The 22,604-nt window shown below is 44.3% G+C and overlaps 1 long non-coding RNA gene across 1 annotated transcript; it reads right to left on the bottom strand.

Annotated features, from left to right (window-relative positions):
* Positions 1-616: 616 nt before the first annotated feature.
* Positions 617-10,353, bottom strand: LOC122237632. Its single transcript, XR_006216219.1, has 3 exons — positions 10,267-10,353; positions 4,326-4,429; positions 617-871 (listed from the first exon to the last, which is right to left on the bottom strand). It is a non-coding gene; the product is annotated as an uncharacterized LOC122237632 (long non-coding RNA).
* Between the last annotated feature and the right edge of the window lie 12,251 nt (positions 10,354-22,604).

Below are 22,604 nucleotides of genomic sequence, written 5' to 3'. Positions count from 1 at the left end.
AACCGCGAGATCATGACCTGAGCCAAAGTTGGTTGCTTAACTGACTGAGCCACCCAGGCGCCCCAAGAGGTTTAAGTTTTTGAGTAAATTAACCCATATGGGAAAGATAGGTTGAAACCAGAATTTGCATACAAAAAAACGTAGAGATGAATGCGTTAAGAGTCGAGGGTACACTGAAAACACAAATGCTGATCTGACACTGTGTGTTAACCATGGTTGATCATTAGAATCTACTGCCCTCTGTTTTTCTACCTCTCATTGATTGCTTTACTGTGTCTTTCTGATTTCATGGTATCAATAACTTGAGGAACTTTCCCCCTTCATGCCCGTGACTCTAGTTCTGCCCCATGGCCAGGTGAAATAAGAAACCTCCCTGCTGTTGGCACATAATGATTGGCACTGACCTGGCCTTTTCTGCTTTTGTTGATGGCCAAGGAATGGAGGCCAAGGGAAATGAAGGCTCACCCTTGAAATCTTATGTAGCTTTTACTCGTTCCCAAACCTGGTGCGTGGGTGTCAATATTTGAGGCTGGCGGGGGGGGGGGGGGGGTAGAAAAAACAACTCTCCCAAGTCAGTATGCGTTTTCATTCCCATGTCAACCCCATCCTGTAACCACTGCAGTAAAAATATAAGACTAATGGCCTGACATTTCACATCCTGCCTAGATGAACCCTTCGCTGCCCGCACTCCTGCTGGTATTTTGGTTTCTGCCTCAGCAGTTTGCCCTGCATAGAGGAGGCTAACATTGCTTAAGACTTCTGGGATATGCTTATGAGAATAGGATCTTTCAGGTTTTAAAGGCTGGTCTGTTATTCTTGAACCTTTTTAGCTTCTTGGCCAAATCCAGGGTCAACGGGTCAAAATTACAGACTGAAAAAGGTAAAGAGAAAAACAGTGTTAGAGGCAGTACCCTTTATCCAGTTCAGCCTTGCCAGAATTCTCTTCCATTGTGAAGCCCTTGGCTTTGTTCTATCACTTCAAACTCTGACTTTTTAATTTTATAGTTAATGTACTCTGTATCAGTGAGGCTTACATAACCTCTTTCAAAAGTAGAACTGTTTTAAGAGTCTAATCCATTTTCCCTTTATTCCTAAAACCAGTTCAAAACTCCCCTTCTCAGGGCAGCCTTCCCTGCTTGGCCTCACCTGCAGGTGTTCACTGAGACCCGCCCTGGAGTGCCCAGTGGTACTCTGTTCCGGTCCCTGGAGCCACAACTGGGGGATGCCCTGACCCCACTTCCCTCGGCCCGGAAGGCAGCCTGGCCTAGAAGCTGGGCCTGGGCTTTTATCCTCACTGCCTCCAATGTCCTGTGCAACCTTGGAGGGCTCACTCAACCTCTCCGAACTCCATTTCCTCTGGAGGGGGCTCCGAGCTCCAGTGTTCCTTCATCTCTGCTGTCTGGTCCATTACAGAGTAATGGAACCCGGGCCTGAACAGCATGGTCAAGGTGTACCTGGTAGGGAACAGTTCCCAGCACTGTGTCATCTCCCCGACCTCTGTCCACGGGAAAGCAGACATTCGCATTTGGGTGGCCATCCTCCTGGACTCTGAGACTCCGGACCGCCACAACTTTGACCTCTTTGCCAATGAAAGTTTGCCCAACCGTGTGGGCTATGCCAAGGTGAAGATCACCCTCATCGATGAGAATGACAACCAGCCCATCTTCAGCCAGCCACTGTACAGTGTACAAAAGTCACCGTGGGGACCTCCGTGCTGACAGTCCTGCTCCGGACCTCGCATGAAACTGTGCGGGCCCTGCTCTCTTTGCCTTTGCTGTGTGCTGGTCTATCCACGTCACCTCTGAGAGGCTTCATTTCCTCATCTGCAAATGGGCATGAGACCTCCCAAGGCTGCTGTCCAGAGGTGTGAATGTTGGATGTGAAGGCATCCCGGGGCAACCCCCACCCACCGTCATCTCCCAGTCTCCCCCAAGGTGCTTCCAGAGCTCCTAGCAGGTAGTAAATTTTGTGGCCACACCTAGCACCCTGCCCCTGCCTTTTCCTGAGGTCAGCCTGGTCTTTCTACCTCCTTTGCTGCAGGAGGAGCTGAAGTTACAGCTACCTGCTTAGGAACTGTGAAATTTCCTTCTCCCTGACCTTTTCTGGGACATTATTAAAATGTTTGATGTGGGGACGGGGGGGAAAGTCTTTGCAAAGGGGTAGAAGGTCTCAAATAGGGCTTAATTTTGGTCACAGAGAAGCCTTTACAGGTGCATGCGGTTAGAAAATGTTTCCTTTTTCAACAAGAAGGGAGAAGGCAGTACATCCATGTTCCTGCCCCTCACCCCCAAAGTGAGGTCCTGCTTGGTCCCTCTTCTGCCATGGTGAAAAGCATTATCAACCATGTTTAAAACCAGTTAACGATTGGAGATTGGTAACAGTAAAACCTTGGTGAACAGAACAATACATTGATTACCTGGACTTGTTTTCTCCTTCGTTTCTATTCAGACAACCTCTCATGCATCAGGGATTAAAGAAAGTGCTGGAAACACAAACCCTCCCGCACTTCAGTTTGCCCACTCTTCCATGAAAGCGCCGTGAATGAACTCTACTGGAGGAGCCCCCCACCCCCAGGATCTCCTGGGATTCTGAACTGGGAAGAATGTTGAAAATGTTTTCAAAAAACAAATATAAAAAAAATGTTTTCAGTTATATTCATTAAATATAAAAGGGCAGAGGGCACAGCTTTTTAGGGCAATGAAGCTACTCTGTGTGATCCTGTATGGTGGATACATGTCAATATCCATTTGTCCAAACCCATGGATGTACATCAAGAAGGAACCCTAAGGTAAGCTAGACTCTGTGTCAGAGGATGGGTCAGTGGATGTTCATCCATGGTAACAAATGTACCCCTCTGGTGGGAATGTTGATAATGAGAGAGGTTGTGTGTATGCGTGGGGGTAGGTGATAAATGGGAAACCTCTGTATCTTCTCAGTTGCGCAGCAAATGTAAAAGTGTTCTAAAAAAACAAAGCCGACCTGAAAGAAGAAAAGGGTACAGCGGGACAAGTGTTCCCAGTTCTCCTTCTTGGAGGCAACCAGTAAAAACCACCAGTTTTTTTTTTATCAAAGGTAGAATTTCCCCATCTGGACTCAGCTTTAGCTGGGGGAATTTCTGCCTGTTTCTTGGCCTGGATGTAGCAGTGGCTCAACTAACAAGGAGAGGGAGAGGGGCTTCTCTCTGCCTTTGCCTCCTGGGGCATCTAAGCCAAAAGAAACAGTGCAGCCACTTCCCAGACTTCCCTGGCTGCTGGTGCTTAGGGGAAGGCAGTGAGAGAAATGGAGAGGAACAAGAGGATTAGGAGTGCCTTGGTGTCCCCACCCACAGAACCACCTCTGCTTGGACACTGAGTTAAAGGACAGGCTGTCCCTCAATGAAATCCTGTGTTCCAGTTGAATCTGAGCTCCGTGGAGAATGGACACAAGGAAAGGAAGAAGGCTGCTTGCTTTCATCTCAGTTTGTGCTTGAGGGTGGGAGAGGGGGTGATGGGGACAGGACTGGCCTCGAGTAAGTCAAGATGTCCTTGCCGCCTACTACCTTAGCTGCCCAACACCCAGTGCTTTTTCCTCCCATGACACAGAGGATGGGAAAAAAGATCTAGTGAAGAATGTTTAAAGTGTTTTCCAATAAATAAGTAAAATAAATAAATAAATAAATAAATAAATAAAATGTTTTCAATTCTATTAACTAGGTTTAAAAGGGCAGAGGGCACAGAAGGGTGAGGATTTGCACAGTAAAATGAAGGAAAAGGAGCCGGACACCATTTCCGTGCCTAGGTTTTATCTTTAGGAGTGTGGACTTCAGGAACACTCAGCTCCTTTTCTATGTGACTTAGCACAAGTCAGTTGTTCCCTCTGGGCTCCCCTTTGCCCGCTGGAAAATGGGGAGTAGGACGAGAGCAGGGTAAATTCAAGTGCCGTGGGGATCAGGCAGGTCATGGGAATGAGGGCCCGTGAGGTGGGCAAGTGCACACACACACCCCATATGAGCTTCTAAATGGGGCAGCTGCCTCTCAGCTCTGGCCAATGATCGCCACGGGGGAAATAAGTTTTTATTAACCGATTCACCAGAGGGGTTAAACTTGACAGGACAGAAAAAAAGAAATGGCTGTTTTCTTCCAGGCCTTTCTTCAGTAGTACTCTGGATTCTCTTGCTCACCCTCTGATGATATCTTGTACCAATAGATCAGATTCCGGGACTTTCTGATCAACTTCCCAAAATGGAACGGTTCCATTTTTAAATTACAACATCCTTTTAGATATTAAAAACTTGATCATTTAAGTCAAAACTTTAGTCACAAATATAATTCAAAACTTCAACCCACGTGCTAGTTCAGGTCCGACTGGTCACCGCCTCTTCTAGCTCTCCCCAGATGCTCTGATGTTCCCCTCTTCCCCAGCAGTCGCTCCCCTCAAAGCAGGGCAGAGACTAGAAAGATAGACAAAGGCCAAGGGTAGGGATCTTTTGTGACTGTTGTAATCTCACTATTGGTGGGTCTCACAACTGGAATGGGAGTTCACTCACCTACTTACTGCTCTCAGCTTTACGACTTCACGAATACCCAATAAATAGCAAATGACATCATGAATCTGATTTTTAAGTCAAATTTGTACATGCGAGCTCAAAATTACTCAATGCCACTGGGCCAAACCAGGCCTATCTGTGGGCTATACTGGAGGGCTCTGGCTTAGAATGAGTTTGAAGGTCTTTTCTAGTCACTGTCAGCTGTGAAGTTACGATTTTCCTAGATTAAGAAACCCTGGGGAGCGCCTGGGTGGCTCAGTCGGTTGAGCCTCCGACTTCAGCTCAGGTCATGAACTCACGGTCTGTAAGTTCGAGCCCCGCGTTGGGCTCTGTGCTGACAGCTCAGAGCCTGGAGCCCGCTTCGGATTCTGTGTGTGTGTGTCTCTCTCTGCACCTCCCCTTCTCACACTCTGTGTGTCTCTCTCTCTCTCTCTCAAAAATAAACATTAACATTGGAAGTCATCCAAGGTTTCCCCTTACAGTCAGGGTCCCCCCAACCCTCCTCCCCCACTCCCCCAGGACTTCTGGGTGGCAGAGGCCTCCTGGAAATGAACTCTCCTGGGTGGATACCACCAGTGTCCTAGAGAAACAAGACCTGAGGGGAAGGCCAGCAGGTGGCAGGAGAGAATAGCATGGTTCTCAGTTTCTGTCTAGTTGTGGTTCCAGCTGCCAACTTGTGAGTCCATGTTGTATTCTGACATTTGGATGGGAGGTGGAACACAGGACCTCGGGTATCCCTCCAGCACCAAGAATCTTAAAGCACATCTGGAAAAGCTATGCTTTGGTGGTGAGTTGGGCGGGGGGGGGGGGGGGGGGGGGGGGGCGGGTTCTCGAAGGTCTTTGCCATTGAAATCTTAGAAATGTGGGACAGAAGGTGCCTGACCCCTCTAAACCAATAGCATGTATTGATTGAAAAAGCAAATGGCTGTTCAAAACACAATGCTTATATTTAAAAACATTTCTTTTGTTTCGGATTCAGCTTCTAGCTTTCCCTTACGGGTATTAATGCACAGGTTTTGTAGAATCATGGAATTTCATAGAAACATAGCCCATGGAGTTTAGAAGGGACCTTGAAGGTCACCTAAGCTGATCACACTCTTCTGTGCCCTTTACAACGTCCTGTAACAGAACTCCTTCAGTGTCAGCATGAATGCATCCAGAGACAGGAAGCTCGGTACTTTCTAAAGCCATTTGTTATTAGAAAATTACTTTATGGAGTCAAAGTCAGTCCCACAGTGAATTCAACCCATCATTTTGTCTTCTGGAGCTACACAGACCAAGTTGAAGTCCTCCTCTATGAACAGGCTTGGAAGGCTGGATCACATGTTAATTGCCACATGAGACTGCTCCTAAACATCCCATTAGCAGAAAAAGTAGGCATCTGAGAACAGAAGATGGCCCCTCACATCACATGGATCACCTCCCCACCCCCACTTGCCTAACTCCCAGGTAAACAGCAGCTCCCCAACTGTTCACATTCACTAGCCATGACCCCAGCGGCCTGCACAGAGCAGGGTCGAGAGCCCATTCTTCTCCACATGTAGCCTAGATCACCTGACTCTTTGACAATGTCTTTTCCACACATCACAGTGATTAGACTGCTGGGACCTTGGGGAGTTTTTTTGGATCAGAGGACTTTAGATAGGGGGATGGGTGGATGGATTGATCGATTTTTCTTTTTGCTGTAACAGGTCACAAACACCCAAAAGAGTGCACGGAAAGATACAATCACTTTGAAAGAGAATGATAATATAAATACCTGTGTTTTATCGCCCAAGCTAAGAAATTGAACAGCCCCCACCCCTGCCCCCTTTGTGCCCGCCCCTCTTCATGGCCGCTCCTTCCCTCCCAACTCTCATCGCTTTTGTGATAACCTTTCCCTTGTTTTTCTTCATGGCCTTTATCCCATACTTTTGTCTAACAAAACAATACACTGTTTAGTTCTGCCTGTTTCGAACTTTATATAAATGGAATTTTGTTTGTAGTTTTTTTCTATGATTTGCTTCTTTCACTTAATATTATGTGTTTAATGAATTTTCCCTCTTAAAGGTATCTTGTTAGAGTCCACTGAGTTAATTCTTGCTTTAATGATTTACTCCAAAATAGTCCCCTTTACAAATATTGTCTACATATTTGTAAACATTCCTTCTGTATTATAATCCAAAAAATTTGGGAAAACACTGAATGGGGAAGGTCTCAGGGTAGTCCCTTCAGCAAACTTCTAGAACCATCCTTTCCGATTGAGATTAATCGATTATTCAGCACTCTTTGGGCAACATTCTCCCAGTAACTAATCCTCTTAATTTTACTTTAATACGGACCATATTTTTCTACTTGCTCATGGGGTTGTCAGAAAACACCTCCCTTGAAATCCAGATCAAATGGATTCATGGCATTTTCCTGATTTACCAATTCAGCAACCTTGTCAAAATAAGACTTAGAAAACTTGTATTGGCTCCTAATAATTGCTGTAACATTTTCTAAATCAAATAAAACAGCCCTTCCATAACTCTGCCTGAGATGGCGAGAAGCTCACCAAGCCTAAAATTGTAGGGAATCACCTTTGACCTTCAGAAAACCAGAACTACAATTGCTAATCTCTTGCCTTTCATGAGGTCACAGATAATCTTGCACGGCCTTTCTTCACAAGTTTTCAGTACCTGGAATGTCCTTTGTCTGGGCCAGGGGGTTATGCCTCCAGGGGCACAAGAGCTTATCTACTGGGACAAGGAAGGCATTTTTAGCACAGAGAAGATGACAAAGCTCTTAATGATTGGCTTCCAGAAAATGGCAGATGAGATAATTTTCAGAAATTGGCAGTAGGAGTAGGATTAAGAACTTGAGGGTGAAGGGGAAGGTTGAGATAGTCACTGGAGTAATGAAAGCATGCTTTTATGAGAAATGAATCAGATTGCCAAAAGGAAATGGTAGGGTTAGGATAATTTCATAGTTGGTCCATTTAATATGGAATGATAACTCTCTCCACCGGCCAACTCCCAGCCAAGGAGCAGGAGAGGAGAAAGAAGACAGGACAGTCTGGGGCTGAGGGTGCACCAGCTAAGGGGTAAATTTTAGATGAGTTTAGGCCATTTTGTGGGAGCAAAACCAAAGGGGCCAAGGGGCTGAGGAGCTCCAGAACCCAGAGGAAGGAAATCAGATGGAACAAAAGGAGGTGTGGACTGGGGAAAATGGGATAGGTTATGTGACTGGGGGTTTAAGGAGAAGTGAGTTTGGTTATGGTGGGAAAGGGAAGGCCCAGAGATGAGACTCACAGAGCAGGATGACATGTGGCCTGGGAAGTGGTGGGCCTGCTGCTGATGACCAGCAGAGAGTGACATCAGGAGAAAGGGAACAGGCTCAGGTGGGGCATCCCCGTGCAGGCTAGCACCACTGACAGGGCACCAGGCCCACACGTTAGGTGCCAGAGTCGCTAGAGTTGAAGGGGAAAGTACCAGAACCAGATGGCATGATCTTCAAATGAGGAGCTGGGGGACAGCGGTGGGTTAATGGTCTGGATGCTGCAGCAGGGAACGAAGCAGGTTCCTACATGGCCCTAGAACGTGATGGCAGTGGGTTCCCCACATGTCCCCAGAGGACAAGGGGAAGCCACCCTGACCCAGGAGAAGGGTAAAGGAGACAAAGGCATTGAGACTGAATGGAAATTCATGATGATGATGCTGGAACGACAGGCCTCTGGGACAGGAGCTCTGGAGTCAGACTTGCAGGAATGGGGCTGAGGCCGAATGGGGAGCTGCAGGACCCAGCAGGGGAGCCAGTGGGTGGGTTTTCAAGGAGAGTTGCTGTGGATAACATAGAGGAAGGCACAAAGAGTTGGGGAGGGGAGCGCCTGTGTGAGGACCAGGGGCGATCTTGTTGCAGCCTCAAACTGCCCTATGGGGTGGAGATGATCTCTCTTTCATAAATGCAGAAGCCCAGAGTTAATATGAATGTAATTGCAGGGCAAGCAGGAACATGCCCACAGGAACAGCTGACGATGGGCGGTGGGGGTGGGGGGTGGGGGGGGGGTACGGGAGTTCATTAACAGGACGGTTTTTTCGGCACAATACCTGCGAGCTTTCCCAGGCATACAAAATAGGTGAGACCTTTAAAAACGCGTGTCGGCTTCCAAAGTGAAATAGAAGCCAACATAATCGAATACATACTTGGCGAATGCCTACAAATGTAGTACTAGGATGCCATTCTGATATGCTTAGATTCAGCGCTTATAAACATTTCATTCCATTTTAAACCTGTAACTTAGCAATACACGTTGATTACTGAGCGATCGTAATCATCTGTAAAGTGATTGAGTTCATCAAAGCCAAACAACATCTGAATCATCTCTGAATCAAGGCTGAGCTCCAGGGTCCTGAGTTTTTCTGGCAAGACCCCAGTCTCACTGACTTTATCTCACCAGAGCTAATTTCACTAATCCTTTATTAATCATGGCCTAAGGCCAGAACTAACCACTGAAACCCCAGGGGGCCTTTGTGGACAATAAACCAACCTTGCCCCCGTTCTTGCTTTATTTTTTTTAATTTATTTTTTGCTTTTCCCCTTGCTTTACTTTTCTCACAAGCATATCACCATCTGCCATACTATACATTTTTTTGTATCTATTTGTTGGGCTTGATCTGCATAAGCTCCATAAGGGCAGGGATTTTGTTAACTTTGTACTCCAGCATCTAGAACAGTGCTCGGCTCACACTAGGAGCTCAATAAAATATTTGCTGAATGAATGAAATTTTCAAAAGTGAAGTTGAAAAGGTTCAACTTATATGTTTTTTAAAAGTTTAAAAATACTTCACATTTTACAGCAAATACAACAATATACTTAATGGGTGATATGAATGCATTTTGTTGCATTTAACATGAGGTGGGAGAGGGCTTCTATAAAAAAGGTAATAGGGGCTTGGATGACTTAAATGGCCTTGCTCATGAAATGAATAGATGGATGGATGGATGGATGGATGGATGGATGGATGGATGAATAAAGCTGGAAAGGACCTTAGAGATCAGCCAGACAGAGATGTGCCCTGATTTCATCATCCAGGGAGTGGCAGAGGCAGGACTGGAACCAGGGTCCTGACTCCCAGGCCAGTCCTCTCTTCCTGTCCTCCATCCTGTGTCCCTCTTCCTCCACCCACCCCCCCACCTCTCCTACCAGCTCCACACAAGGTGGGTGGAGGATGTGGTGAGCATCTTAGCAGAGGTGGGCTTACCATGAAACCAGTGATGGCGAAGTTACACTTACAAAGACCTATACCCAAGGTCTATATTTCTGCATTTGTAATGTTCTGTTCCTCTTCTTAAAAAGCGCCTCCTGTCAAATTGTATCAGCTTCAGGCTCCCCCAAACTGGGATCCACCCAGTGCTGGGCACAGACCGAATGGCCTACCTCTCTCCCCGCTTCTACTCCATACACATACCCACGAAGGACTGACCCACTCACTTCCCAGGCCCACCAGGCCCCAGACTTGTAGACAAGATTCACAAAAACGTGCTATTTTTCTGACGTGACTTATGAAGGAAGTGCACCAAGCTAATTGAGGAGGTTACTGGAGTTGTTTGGGAGAGAATCCCTCCTCCTCCCTGATGAGGTCTGGCGCTGCCAGTGAGAGAAAGCGGTGAGCCAGCCGTCCCGTGGGCTCGGACGGCGGCCGGGAGAGAACGGGGCCTGCCCAGGGCGCCAATCCCCTCTACACCTCCCACTCCCAAAATGTGGCGCCGAGAAGACCTACCCTTCAAGCTCACGGGAAGAACAAAGGGGAAAGTCTGGGCCTGAGACAGGGCCCAAGGCTTTACCGGGCTTCTGCAGCCTGAGAACCATCACCCTCATCTGGCCCCTTCTGTCACTTCCGCTTCCGATGAGGCTGGAGACCCCGCCTCTGTAGCCAGGGCGGCTTGGCACCTCTGAGTTCCTGTCTGCAGTTAGGGGCACTTCCTCACCCAGCTGATAGCCAGCCTTGGAGCACCCTTGTGTCCTGTAATCACCGAAACCCCAACCGTGTCTCCTGGGGAGGAGCCTTGGTCCCCTCCCTTCCTTTGACCTGGCCAAGTCCCGCTCATCCTGGAAGGCCTTGCTCTCCCTGATCCACTTGCGGCCGATCTGCTTGCTTTTTCTTTGTGTTCCTTGGTTTTCTGTAATTATCTCTATTTAGCCCTTCTCAAAGTAAAGAGGAATCATTTATTTGTTCCCAGAAAGCAAGGACTGTGCCTTTTATCTCTTAAATGCAAAGATATTTGGGGGCAGAAGTTCAAATTAGTGAGGAGGGTTGGCTGTGTAAAAGCAGTTGGCGATGGAGACAATCCACTTGCCCATGACCACGTCTGCTTCTCTAACTGCAAAAACGTAAAAAGCACGGGGGAAACGACAACAACCAACAGGAATTTATGAATTGCCTCTTATGTGCCAGATACAGTATTGTTTAATCCTTAAGACTCTTTGCTAGTATGCACATTAAATAGGTGAGGGCACCGACCCCAAGAACCAAAGTGGCTCGCTCAGCATCAGACGGCCTAGGCCTCACCATTCCGGGAAGCGATCTGCATTATCCACCCCATCGTCGCGGTGTGGAGAGGATCATGCGTGCTGCTGTGGCCTGTCTTCAAAACCTCCACATGCTAACAGTCTCCCAGAGTGGGACAGCCTGCGTTTCTTCTTGCAAGGGGAAGTAGCTTCTCTTTGCCTTAAAATACTTTATAAGGTATGACATTCCAAACATAATGATCTTTTAAAAAAATTTTTTTTAATTTTAATAATTTATTTATCTTTTAATTTACATCCAAGTTAGCAAGTTAGCCTATGGTGCAACGATGATTTCAGGAGTAGATTCCTTAATGTCCCTTCCCGATTTAGCCCATCCCCCTGCCACAACCCCTCCGCAACCCTCTGTTCTCTATATTTAAGTCTCTTATGTTTTGTCCCCTCCCTGTTTTTATATTATTTTTGCTTCCCTTCCCTTATTTCATCTGTTTTGTCTCTTAAAGTCCTCATATGAGTGAAGTCATAGGATATTTGTCTTTCTCTGACTAATGTCACTTAGCATAATACCCTCCAGTTCCATCCACGTAGTTGCAAATGGCAAGATTTCATTCTTTTTGATTGCCAAGTAATACTCCATTGTATATATAAACCACATCTTCTTCATCCATTCATCCATCAATGGACATTTGGGCTCTTTCCATACTTTGGCTATTGTCAATAGTGCTGCTATAAACATTGGGGTGCATGTGCCCCTTCAAAACAGCACACGGGTATCCCGTGGATAAATACCTAGTAGTGTAATTGCTGGGTCGTAGAGTAGTTCTAGTTTAATTTTTTGAGGAACCTCCATACTGTTTTCCAGAGTGGCTGTGCCAGTTTGCAGTCCCATAAAAAATTTTTTTATTATTATAGAGAGAAAGCATGAGCAGGGCAGAGGGACAGAGAGAGAGAGAGAGAGAGAGAGAGAGAGAATGAATATCAAGCAGGCTGCACTCTCAGTCCAGAGCAGGACATGGGGCTTGATCTCATGAGCTGGACACGGGGCTCGATTCCACGACCCTAGGATCATGGCCTGAGCCAGAATCAAGAGTCAGATGCTCAACCAACTGAGCCACTCAGGCGCCCCCGAAACATAATGATTTTCTATTTGTGTCTTGATACTATTGGATGTATCTGTTGGACTGAGCCTAGTCGATTTAAGAGACAGGGAAAGTAATTAGTCTTTCCCTTTCAGAAGAACATAAGAATTATTTTCTGTGTTTCTGAAGTCAGTTGTAAGAGTACAGACCCCTTACTTCACAAAAGGGGAGAGAACAGAAAGGCCTGAGGCTTTTGCTTTGGTACAGTCACCTGGGTGTTTTGAAATTTTGATGAGTCCTAATGGAGGGGGGGCAGAGATGGGGCATCTCCCCCCTCTCCCCGAGTCCTTCTGTCTTGAGCTGGTGAAAAGCTGCTCTTACACTTACATACTGCTTCTCTTGTGGCCTAAATGAATTATTCCACTGTTCTGTATCCTTTACCCAAGAAGGAAATACTCCCCCATTGCCCACAGGACCTAGAGTTATGCCATCAATCCTGCTGAAGTTTTGGAAACAATGGAGCTACTGAGAGCCCCAAACTTCTGAGCTCTCCCAGGGTTCTGTTGAGCTATAAGAGCCATAGGATCCCCGATTTTGTTTGAAATCATTCTTTGCCAAGTAAAGGTCTTCATTGCTGGTCTGACATTTTGGGGACCATTTTTGGCAATCCAAATGAAGTAGGTAGACATTCATGAGACATCTGACCCTTTCGGGTCTTGTCTAAGGCTCTGCGAAAGCAGATAACTTTTCCCGAAGACACTGCTGAAGTTGCTGGAGGCAGACACATCCACAGCTGACAAGGGACCAGATGACCAAGTGCCCTGAGAGCCCAGAGGAGGGGGCAATTAACTAGCAGGGGCCAGGGAAGTTTCCACAGAGAAGGCTGGGTCTGAGGTGGGTTTCAAAGGATCAGTGAGAACCTACCAGGTGGTGGAGCATTCCTGGCAGAGGGTCTGTCTTGGAACCAAGGCCATAGTCAAGGAAGTGCATACAATTAGATAAGGTATGTGCCGAATGCCCAGCACAACCTGAGTACTTAGTGCCCTTAAATGTTCATCGTAGTAATAGAACCTGAGGGAGGGTCTGGGGAGGCAGGGGTGAGGGGGTGTGACTGGAGATAAGAATAGCAAGGAAGCTTGCTTGAGACAGACAGAAGGACAGACAGAACTAAATGCTATGCATGATAAGGTTTTGGCAGAACAGGGACAAGGGTCAGTGTTGTGCTTTATATTTCTTGAAAATGGTTTATTTTTTGAGTAATCAGTACTTGTGTGTTTTGAAGTAAACTTTGTATTAGGGGCACCTGGGTGGCTCAGTTGGTGAAGCATCTGACTTCAGCTCAGGTCGTGATCTCATGGTTCGTGGGTTTGAGCCCCACATCAGGCTCTCTGCTGTCAGTGTAGAGCCTGCTTCAGATCCTCTGTCCCCCTCTCTCTGCCTCTCCCCTGCTCATGTGCTCTCTGTCTCTGTCAAAAATAAACATTAAAAAATAGAATTATAAAATAAACATTGTATTAAATGATATATACTGAGAAGTCTTGTCCTCGTACCTGACTCCATCCGTTCACTCCCCCATCCCCCAGTGCCCTAGCTTGCCACTTTTATTAATTTTTTGTATCATTCTAGTGTTTATATCTACATCTATATCTATACCTGTATCTGTATCTACATCCACATCTCTATTTTACTTTGGAGCACTTTCAGCCTTACAGAAAAGTTGCAAGAATGCTACGAAGGACTTCAGCCAGAGCCCCCATTTACGCTACACCAATTGTCCTAGTGACATTCTAGCACTGGCGTCAATGCCGTGCAAGGGTATACAAGTCACACCCAGCTGTCACGCCTCTCCAGTCTGCTTCATTCTGGAACAGGTCCTCCTTGAATTTCCGACCCTGAACATACTTTTTTTAGGACTATAAAGCCAGCCTTTGTAGAAGATCCTGCAGTTTGGATTTGTGCAACATTTCCTTGTGATTACATCCAGATTATGCATTTGCCGGGGTGGGGGTGGGGGGCCGGACTAGCACAGAAGTGATGCTGTGTTCTTGCTGAACACTATTAGATTTCACATGTTGATTTGTTCCATTCCTGGTAGCGTTAGTTTTAATCACTTAAGATGGTGTCTGCCAGGTTTCTCCACTGGAAATTGACATATTTCCTACTTTGTACCAAAAAGATACTTGGTGTGGCGATCCTTTGAGACTATGTAATTATTCTATTTCTTATTCCACTCTCACCTACTAGTTTTAACATCCTTTGATTTTTTTTTTTTTTGGTCTTATTTAATTATTGCTAGGGTGACCGTAAAGTGGTTTATTTTTAAACTTCATCATTCTTTTGTATTTATTAGGTGGCATTTTATTATGTGGAAGAGCTTTCTCTTCTTCCCATTTATTTACTTGTTTGTTTACATATATCCATGTGGATTTCCTATTTTAAGTAGTGGATTAAAAACTATTAATATCATTATTTTGAGGCTTAAATTGTTCCCGATTTGATAAGCAGGAGCCCCTTCAAGCTAGTTTCCATGTCCTTTTACATATCCCCATCACCTTTGAGCATTTCCTTAATTCTAAAAAAAGAAAAAAAAAAAAAGAAAAAGAAAAAAAAAAGAAAAATTCCAGACTCATCTTGTACTGCCATTGCCCCAGCCCTGGAATCAGCCATTTTTTCCATGAATTCCTGTTTCCTTTTAGTAGAGAGTGGTATTTAAACATCAGCCATTTAGATGTCAGAGTTCCTTTTCTACTGGGGTGCCCTGCTCTTAAGCTGTCTCAGTGGACACACACGTACCCCTTTACATGTCCATTTATCATCTATGTATATATGTTATGTATGTATCTATCTATCTTCTGTCTATCATCTATCTATCTACCTACCTATCATCTGTCTATCCATCTATCATCTGTTAACCCATGAATTCACACAGATACTTTCAATTTCATTCTATACTTCAGGGTTCATTCTTTCTTTCCCCCTTTTCATATTTATGCCTACTTTCTCTGTCAATGAGAAACCTGACTTCATTGTCCACGATTTATTTGTTTATTTGTTCAATTTCATGCATGTAGCCAACCAATGGGATTCCCCTGCCACCTGCTCTAATGCCATTTTTCTGTGGCTCATCATTAACGGCTATCTTAGACAATACATACACGCCCATGTACACACACACACACACATACACACACAACACACACACACACACCCTTTTTTTTTTTTTGGAAGGAGTATGGCTCATGCAATTGTGGGGCTTCTCTGGCAAGTCTGCAATCTGAACACCAGTTGGACAGGCTAGAAATCCAGGAGTTGATGTTGTAATTTTGAGTCAGTAGGCTGGAATTCAGGCAGAATTTCTATACTGCAGTCTAGAGACAGAAGTTCTTCTTTGGAGGACTTTAGTCTTTGCTCTTAAGGCCTTCAACTGATTAAATGAGGCCCACCTGAATTATGGAGGATAACCTACTTTACTCAAAGTCTACCGATTTAAATGTTAATCAATCTAAAAACCACCTGCACACTAATATCTGGATGGGTATTTGCTCAAATAACCGAGGACCATAGCCTAATGAGGTTGATGCATAGAATTAACTACTTTGGTAGCTAATTAGTAGTCATGATCAATGTGTGCTACCTGGTATAGCAAATAGTCCCTACATCTCAAAAAAGATTTATCTTTTCTCACAATGGTCTGGCATTGGTTGGCAGATCATACAGACTTTCAAGAACTTTGTTTCTTCTCATTAGTGGCTCTAACACACATTAAAGCTTTGGAAAGTTTTGTAGGTTCCTATCCATCTAGCCAGTAGGTGTAAGAAGGAAAGAATGTCAATGGTGCATGGCACAGTTTTATGGGCCAGGCCTGCAAGTGACATTTAATCACTTTTGGTTATATTCTGTTGGCCAGAATTTGATCAATAACCAGTCCTATTGCAATGAAGGCTGAGAATTGTCGCTTAGGTGTGCCAGGAGAAAAGAGGAGACATTTTGGAAAACAACTAGCCGCTGTCTGCCACATATATGTGTACACAGGCTTGAATTTTGGTTTTTCACTAATACGTCCTGGAGATACTTCTTATTAGTATATTTCTCTTTTTTTATTTTTTTAATTTTATATTTTATTTTTTAAAATTTACATCCAAATTAGTTGTCATATAGTGCAACAATGATTTCAGGAGTAAATTCCTTCATGCCCCTTACCCATTTAGCCCATATACCTTCCCACAACCCCTCCAGTAAACCTCAGTTTGTTCTCCATATTTATGAGTCTCTTCTGTTTTGTCCCCCTCCCTGTTTTTATATTATTTTTGTTTCCCTTCCCTTATGTTCATCTGTTTTGTCTCTTAAAGTCCTCATATAAATGAAGTCATATGATTTTTGTCTTTCTCTGACTAATTTCACTTAGCATAATACCCTCCAGTTCCATCCACGTAGTTGCAAATGGCAAGATTTCATTCTTTTTGATTGCCAAGTAATACTCCACTATATATATATACCACATCTTCTTTATCCATTCATCCATCGATGGACACTTGGGCTCTTTCCATACTTTGGCTATTGTTGATAGTGCTGCTATAAACAGGGGGGTGCATGCGCCCCTTCAGAACAGCACACTGGTATCCCATGGATAAATGCCTAGTAGTGCAATTGCTGGGTCATAGGGCAGTTCTATTTTTAGTTTTTTGAGGAACCTCCATACTGTTTCCAGAGTGGCTGCACCAGCTTGCATTCCTAAGTATATTTCTTTTTAAAACACAGCATCTGCATAGTATTCCATTTTGTAGATGTACCACAGTTGATTTCATCAGTCCCATTTAGATAGCACACGGATTGATTCCAATCTGTTGGGATGTTAAAATGAATAATGAATAACCCTGGTTAGTGTTATTTTGTACATGTACAGATAAATCCGCAGGATAAATTCTCATGAGAGAGATTACTGGTTTAAAGATGGAAGTGCACTGGGGCGCCTGGGTGGCTCAGTCGGTTAAGCATCCGACTTTGGCTCAGGTCATGATCTCGCGGTTTGTGAGTTTGAGCCCCACGTCGGGCTCTGTGCTGACAGCTCAGAGCCTGGAGCCTGCTTCGGATTTTGTGTCTCACTCTCTCTACCTCTCCCCTGCTCATGCTCTGTCTCTCTCTCTCTCTCAAAAATAAAATAAACATTGAAAAAATAATAAAGGTGGAGGTGCACTGTAATTTTCCCCCTTTGAGAGCATCTCTCTTATTAAGAGTGAAGTTCATCATTCTCATATAGGACACTTGTATTTCATTTTCTGTTTCTTTGTTCACATCCTTCTTGACTTCTTGATGGATAGGACCTCTGGTACTGGGGAGATTACACTGCAAATTCTTTTCCCAGTTTTCTATTTCCGTTTGGACTTTGCATCAAGTATAGTTTCCATGCAGAAATTTTTATTTATATAACTGAATTTGTTAATCTTTTCTTTTATGGCTTCTAGATTTTGAGTCACCGTTAGAAAGCCTTCCCACTGTGAAAGTCTGTGAAGAAAGGGTCAGAGCGGGGCCAGCCTGGAGGCAGAAAAACCAGTTAGGACGTGGTTATAACTGTGAGGATGGAGGGAAGGGTATATTTGTCTCCCAACATGGTGACAAGGTGGTGTAGGCAGTGGGGCAAGAGGAGGTGAGAATAATTGAGGTCTCTGGCCAGATGGTGTTGCTAAGAATGTAATAAGGTTTCCTATTGTTTCTGAGGTTTGGGCTGATTTGGGGATTGTAAGGGGAGGGCGAGGCCACGGGTGAACCTAGAATGGACTTTGTTAGGAAGTTGTTTTACTTACACCTTGCATTTACCTCCTTGTAGCTAACTGCTGTTAACTTTTGTGCCACTAAAAAGCAATTTATGTCATAAAGTAATTAAGACAGGCTTATTGTGTTTCCAAAGGCAATATAGAGCTCCCCCAAATCAGGAAGTTAAAAGGACATTAAGGGGCCAAAAAGGAAAAGTACAAATGGCGATTCAGAATATAAAAACAGGGGTGCCTGGCTGGCTCAGTAGAGCATGCAACCCTTGATCTCAGGGCCGTGAGTTCAAGCCCCACTTTGGGTGTGGAACCTACTTTTAAAAAAACATATAAAAAGATGATCAACTTTACTCTTTTTTTTTTTTTTTAACGTTTATTTATTTTTGAGACAGAGAGAGACAAAGCATGAACGGGGGAGGGTCAGAGAGAGGGAGACACAGAATCCGAAACAGGCTCCAGGCTCTGAGCTGTCAGCACAGAGCCCGACGCGGGGCTCGAACTCATGGACCGCGAGATCATGACCTGGGCCAAAGTCGGCCGCTCAACCGACTGAGCCACCCAGGCGCCCCTTATTTTTTAATTTTTATTAAAAAAATTTTTTTTAATGTTTATTTCTGGGACAGAGAGAGACAGCATGAGTGGGGGAGGGGCAGAGAGAGAGGGAGACACAGAATCCGAAACAGGCTCCAGGCTCTGAGCTGTCAGCACAGAGCCTGACGCAGGGCTCGAACTCACTGACCGCGAGATCATGACCTGAGCTGAAGTCGGACCCTTAACCGACTGAGCCACCCAGGTGCCCCTCAACTTTACTCTTAATAAAAGAAATGCAAATTGAACTACGCAGAGGTATTATTTCTCATCTATTCAACAGAAAAAAGCTAGAAGTTTGAATACATATTTTGATTCTGATTTACAGGGGGTAGAATTTACAAGAGGGCAGATTTTATCGTGACCCTGAGTTAGACCTTTGGATCGCAGCATGCTTTGAATCAAGCACCCTACGAACACAAACACGGTAGACTAGGGAAAGGAAGCTTGCTTTGTCTCTTTTTTGTGGCTTGCATAGTTGTTTTTTGTTTAGTTTTGTTTTTTGTTTTTTGGCCACCACAGCTCTCTGCCAGCTTCATCCTTTCTTCCTACCTTGCTAACTTATTTATTTATCAATAACTATTTAGTGAGCACTCATTATGTGCCAAGCACCATTGCAGGTGTTTGAGTTACTTGAGTGACTCAGACATAAAGGTTTCTGTCTGGCTTCACGGAACTTCCAGTTGATATCGATTCTTTTCTTCTCTCCCTGTATATCTCCCTCATAATTCTGTTTCCGCATTGTTTCTGCTTCCTCTGACTTTGGTTTATCATGACCCCTCCTGGCCCCATTTATTATGATTGTCTCAACATCTTGATGGACATTTGTGTTACCCCTAATGTTTTACAAATAGTGCTGCATCGAATAGCCTTGAACACGTATCTTTTCATATGTATGCTGCTGGTGTGTCTTTGGGATAGGTTCCTAGAAGTGGGTCTGTGAGTCAAGGGGCAACTCTGCATGTAAGTAGACTTATGTAGAGATTTACATGGTGAGTCTATAGTGAGTAAGAAAATATTATATGGTAGTCAAGTATCAAGTACATGTTGATAGATATTACCAAGTTCCTCTCGAAAGAAGTTATATGGTTGGGGCGCCTGGCTGGCTCAGCGGAGCATGCGACTTTTGATCTCGGGGTCATGAGTTTGAGCCTCACGTTGGGTTAGGGATTACTGTAAAAAAAAATTTAAATTTAAAGCATAGGTTAGGTGGTTTTTGTGGCTTTTCAATCCTTTTCTCTGACCATCGCCTGACTTTTTGGACCTTTCTCCTCTATCCTGCATCTATCCCGAACTAGCCTCATCCAGAGTGTTCTTTCTGCCAAAATTTGTTACCACTCTCAGTTCTCTTTTCTCCCTCTAATTATTCCTAAAATACAAAGGCAAGTGAAACTAACAAGCACAACTGCATTTTGAGTTGGAGGTTTAATCACACTGAGAGTAATATTTTAATTGACCAAAAAGCACAGTACTTTGGCTGTATAGTTTTAGCAGGGAATACCCTAAGGATAAAAAGAACTTTAAAAGATCTTAAACTTTTTCCACCATATTATTTGCAATGGTATTGGTTTTGTTATTCTGAAATAATTAAATATGCCATAAGGTAAAGTAAATAAGTAATAATATTGATGTTGTCAGAAACTAAGATTTTTAGCTTAAGAGAAAAAAGATGAAGATACACAATCAAGGAAATTAAGTAAGATCATGTCCACCTCCTAAATCTGAATTAGAAATGTTATATATACTCAAGAAGTGTTTTCTCTTTATTTATCTATTTTTTTACATTTTTTAAATGTTTATTTATTTTTGAGAGAGAGTGCAAGCAGGGAGGGGCAGAGAGAGAGGGAGACACAGAATCCAAAGCAGACTCCAGGCTCCGAGCTGCCTGATGTGCGGCTTGAACCCATGAAACATGAGATCATGACCTGAGCCAGTCGGCCACTTAACCGACTGAGCCACCCAGGCACCCTATTTTCTCTTTATTTAAAGAAAAAATGTAGCTATTCCTCCTTTTCCTTGTTCTCTTCTTTCCTTTCACTTCTCTTCTCACAGAGAGAGGGAGACAGAGGATCAAAGCAGGGTCTGCACTGACAACAGAGAGACCAACGTGGGGCTTGAACTCATGAACTGTGAGATCATGACCTGAGCCAAAGTCAACTTCAGAAAGTTGGCACCCCATCCCTTCCTTTCTTTTCTTGAACGTGCAGCTGAGGAGTAAAATCAGTGTCTATGCTGGGGTTTCAGGACAGAGGAGCCCAGGGGGTACACAGTGTCCCTGGGGAAGGGTGGGCTGCCAGCATGGGGGGTCAGAGCCAAATGGGACAAGGAGAGTGGCTGTGAGAAGGAGCAGCCTCACACTGGGTATTGGAGTGGGGCAGGATGAAGAGGGTGTCCACATAGTCAGTGGCAGCACCTGAAGTGGGGACCAGTGCCCCAGTAGGGTGGGCAGAGGGATCCTCATAGGACAGGAAGTGGCAGCTGCTAAGGGAGATTGTTGGGGAGTGACCCAATGGGTAAACACATTATGGATAATGGGAATAATTGTCTAAGCATTGGAAAAACATATTACAAATACAGAAAGGAAAAAGCAGAATGGACCCTCTGGTGTTAGATTAGAATGGAACTCTATGAAAATAGAAGCAAATATAGGTGCGTGTGTGTGTGTGTGTGTGTGTGCGTGTGCACATGCATCTCCCCTAGCTATGTCCATTGAGAGAATTCCTAGGAATACAGACACCCCAGAAAGCAATAAGCCCATCCCGTGTCCTGATCTTGGCTTCCAAATACTATTCTACACTAAAAGAAACTGGATTCTTTGGAGAAATGGCTTATTTCACAGCTGGGATGGGCAAAAGACAAGATGAACCTAGAACATAATGGATACAAGTAAGAGAGACACAGAACTAATCTGAAGGAGCATCTACTGGCCATATCTGGGACAATCTGAGCACCAAACTAAATAACGATTGCAATGGATTATAACCCATTTAATAAGATAGGAAAACTTGAGCCTATACGATATAAATGTGTAAATAATTAAATTGAAAATTTGACAAAGTTTTTAGAATACGTCTTTACAAAATATGTATTAATTACGAAGGGGAGGGGTGCCTGGGTGGCTCAGTCAGTTAAGCGTCTGACTCTTGATTTCCACTCAGTTCACGGTCTCATGGTTGTGGGATGAAGCCCTGTGTTGGGCTCTGCACTGACAGTGTGGAGCCTGCTTGGGATTCTCTCTCTCTCTCTCTCTCTCTCTCTCTCTCTTTCTCTCTCTGTGTGTGTGTGTGTGTGTGTGTCTCAACACAAAAACAAAAACAAAACATTAAATTACAAAGGAGAAAAGAATTACTTTACAATGGAGAAGGCTACCAGACCTGACATTAATCAAGTGACCAAACCAAATGTTATTTATAATTCATCAAATTGAAATCATGTGTCACCTAATAAGATGCAGTGATGTCACTTCTGTGATATTTTTGCCCTGGAAACTCAACCTGAATCTAATCATGAGGAAACATCAGACTCACACAAACTGTAGGACGTTCCACAAGGCTGCCCTATCATCTTCAGAAATGTCAAGGGCATGAATTTCAAGGAAAGATGGAGAACTGTTCTAAAGTATTTGGGAGTTAGAGGACATTCATGCCAGAATTTATTCCCATTTGGGAAGGAGGGTGTCTTTGTACTTTACTTGCAACTTTTTCATAAGTTTGAATTTTTTTCAAAACTAAAAACGATAGCACCAAAATAGATGTATTTTCTAGCTCCATCCATTAAAGAGAATCAGAAACAGTGATCAGCCAGTAGCAGTGAGTGCCTCCTGTGCCCAGATTATGAATTCTAAATACCATTTTCCACCAAAAGGAATCAGAATTCCTTAAAGAGTATTAGAATACAGGTCTAATATTGGAAATATACAAGATAAGCTGAGAAAATTTTATCGCTCCTGAGACAGCAAGGAAACTACCAACAACTACTAAGGTTGGGTAGGAAAAATTCAGAAACAAGCTTGAAGAGGCCAAAGATGGGACTCATTTGGCCCCGAATAAGAATATAAGTGCTGGGGTGCCTGGGTGGCTCAGTCCATTAAGCATCTGACTCTTGATTTAGGCTCAGGTCATGATCTCATAGTTCATGTGACTGAGACCTGCTTCAGGCTC

The sequence above is a fragment of the Panthera tigris genome, chromosome B1, assembly GCF_018350195.1.
Source record: "Panthera tigris isolate Pti1 chromosome B1, P.tigris_Pti1_mat1.1, whole genome shotgun sequence".
Classification (NCBI taxonomy): domain Eukaryota; kingdom Metazoa; phylum Chordata; class Mammalia; order Carnivora; family Felidae; genus Panthera; species Panthera tigris.
This window is presented reverse-complemented; position numbering and strand designations above follow the sequence as displayed.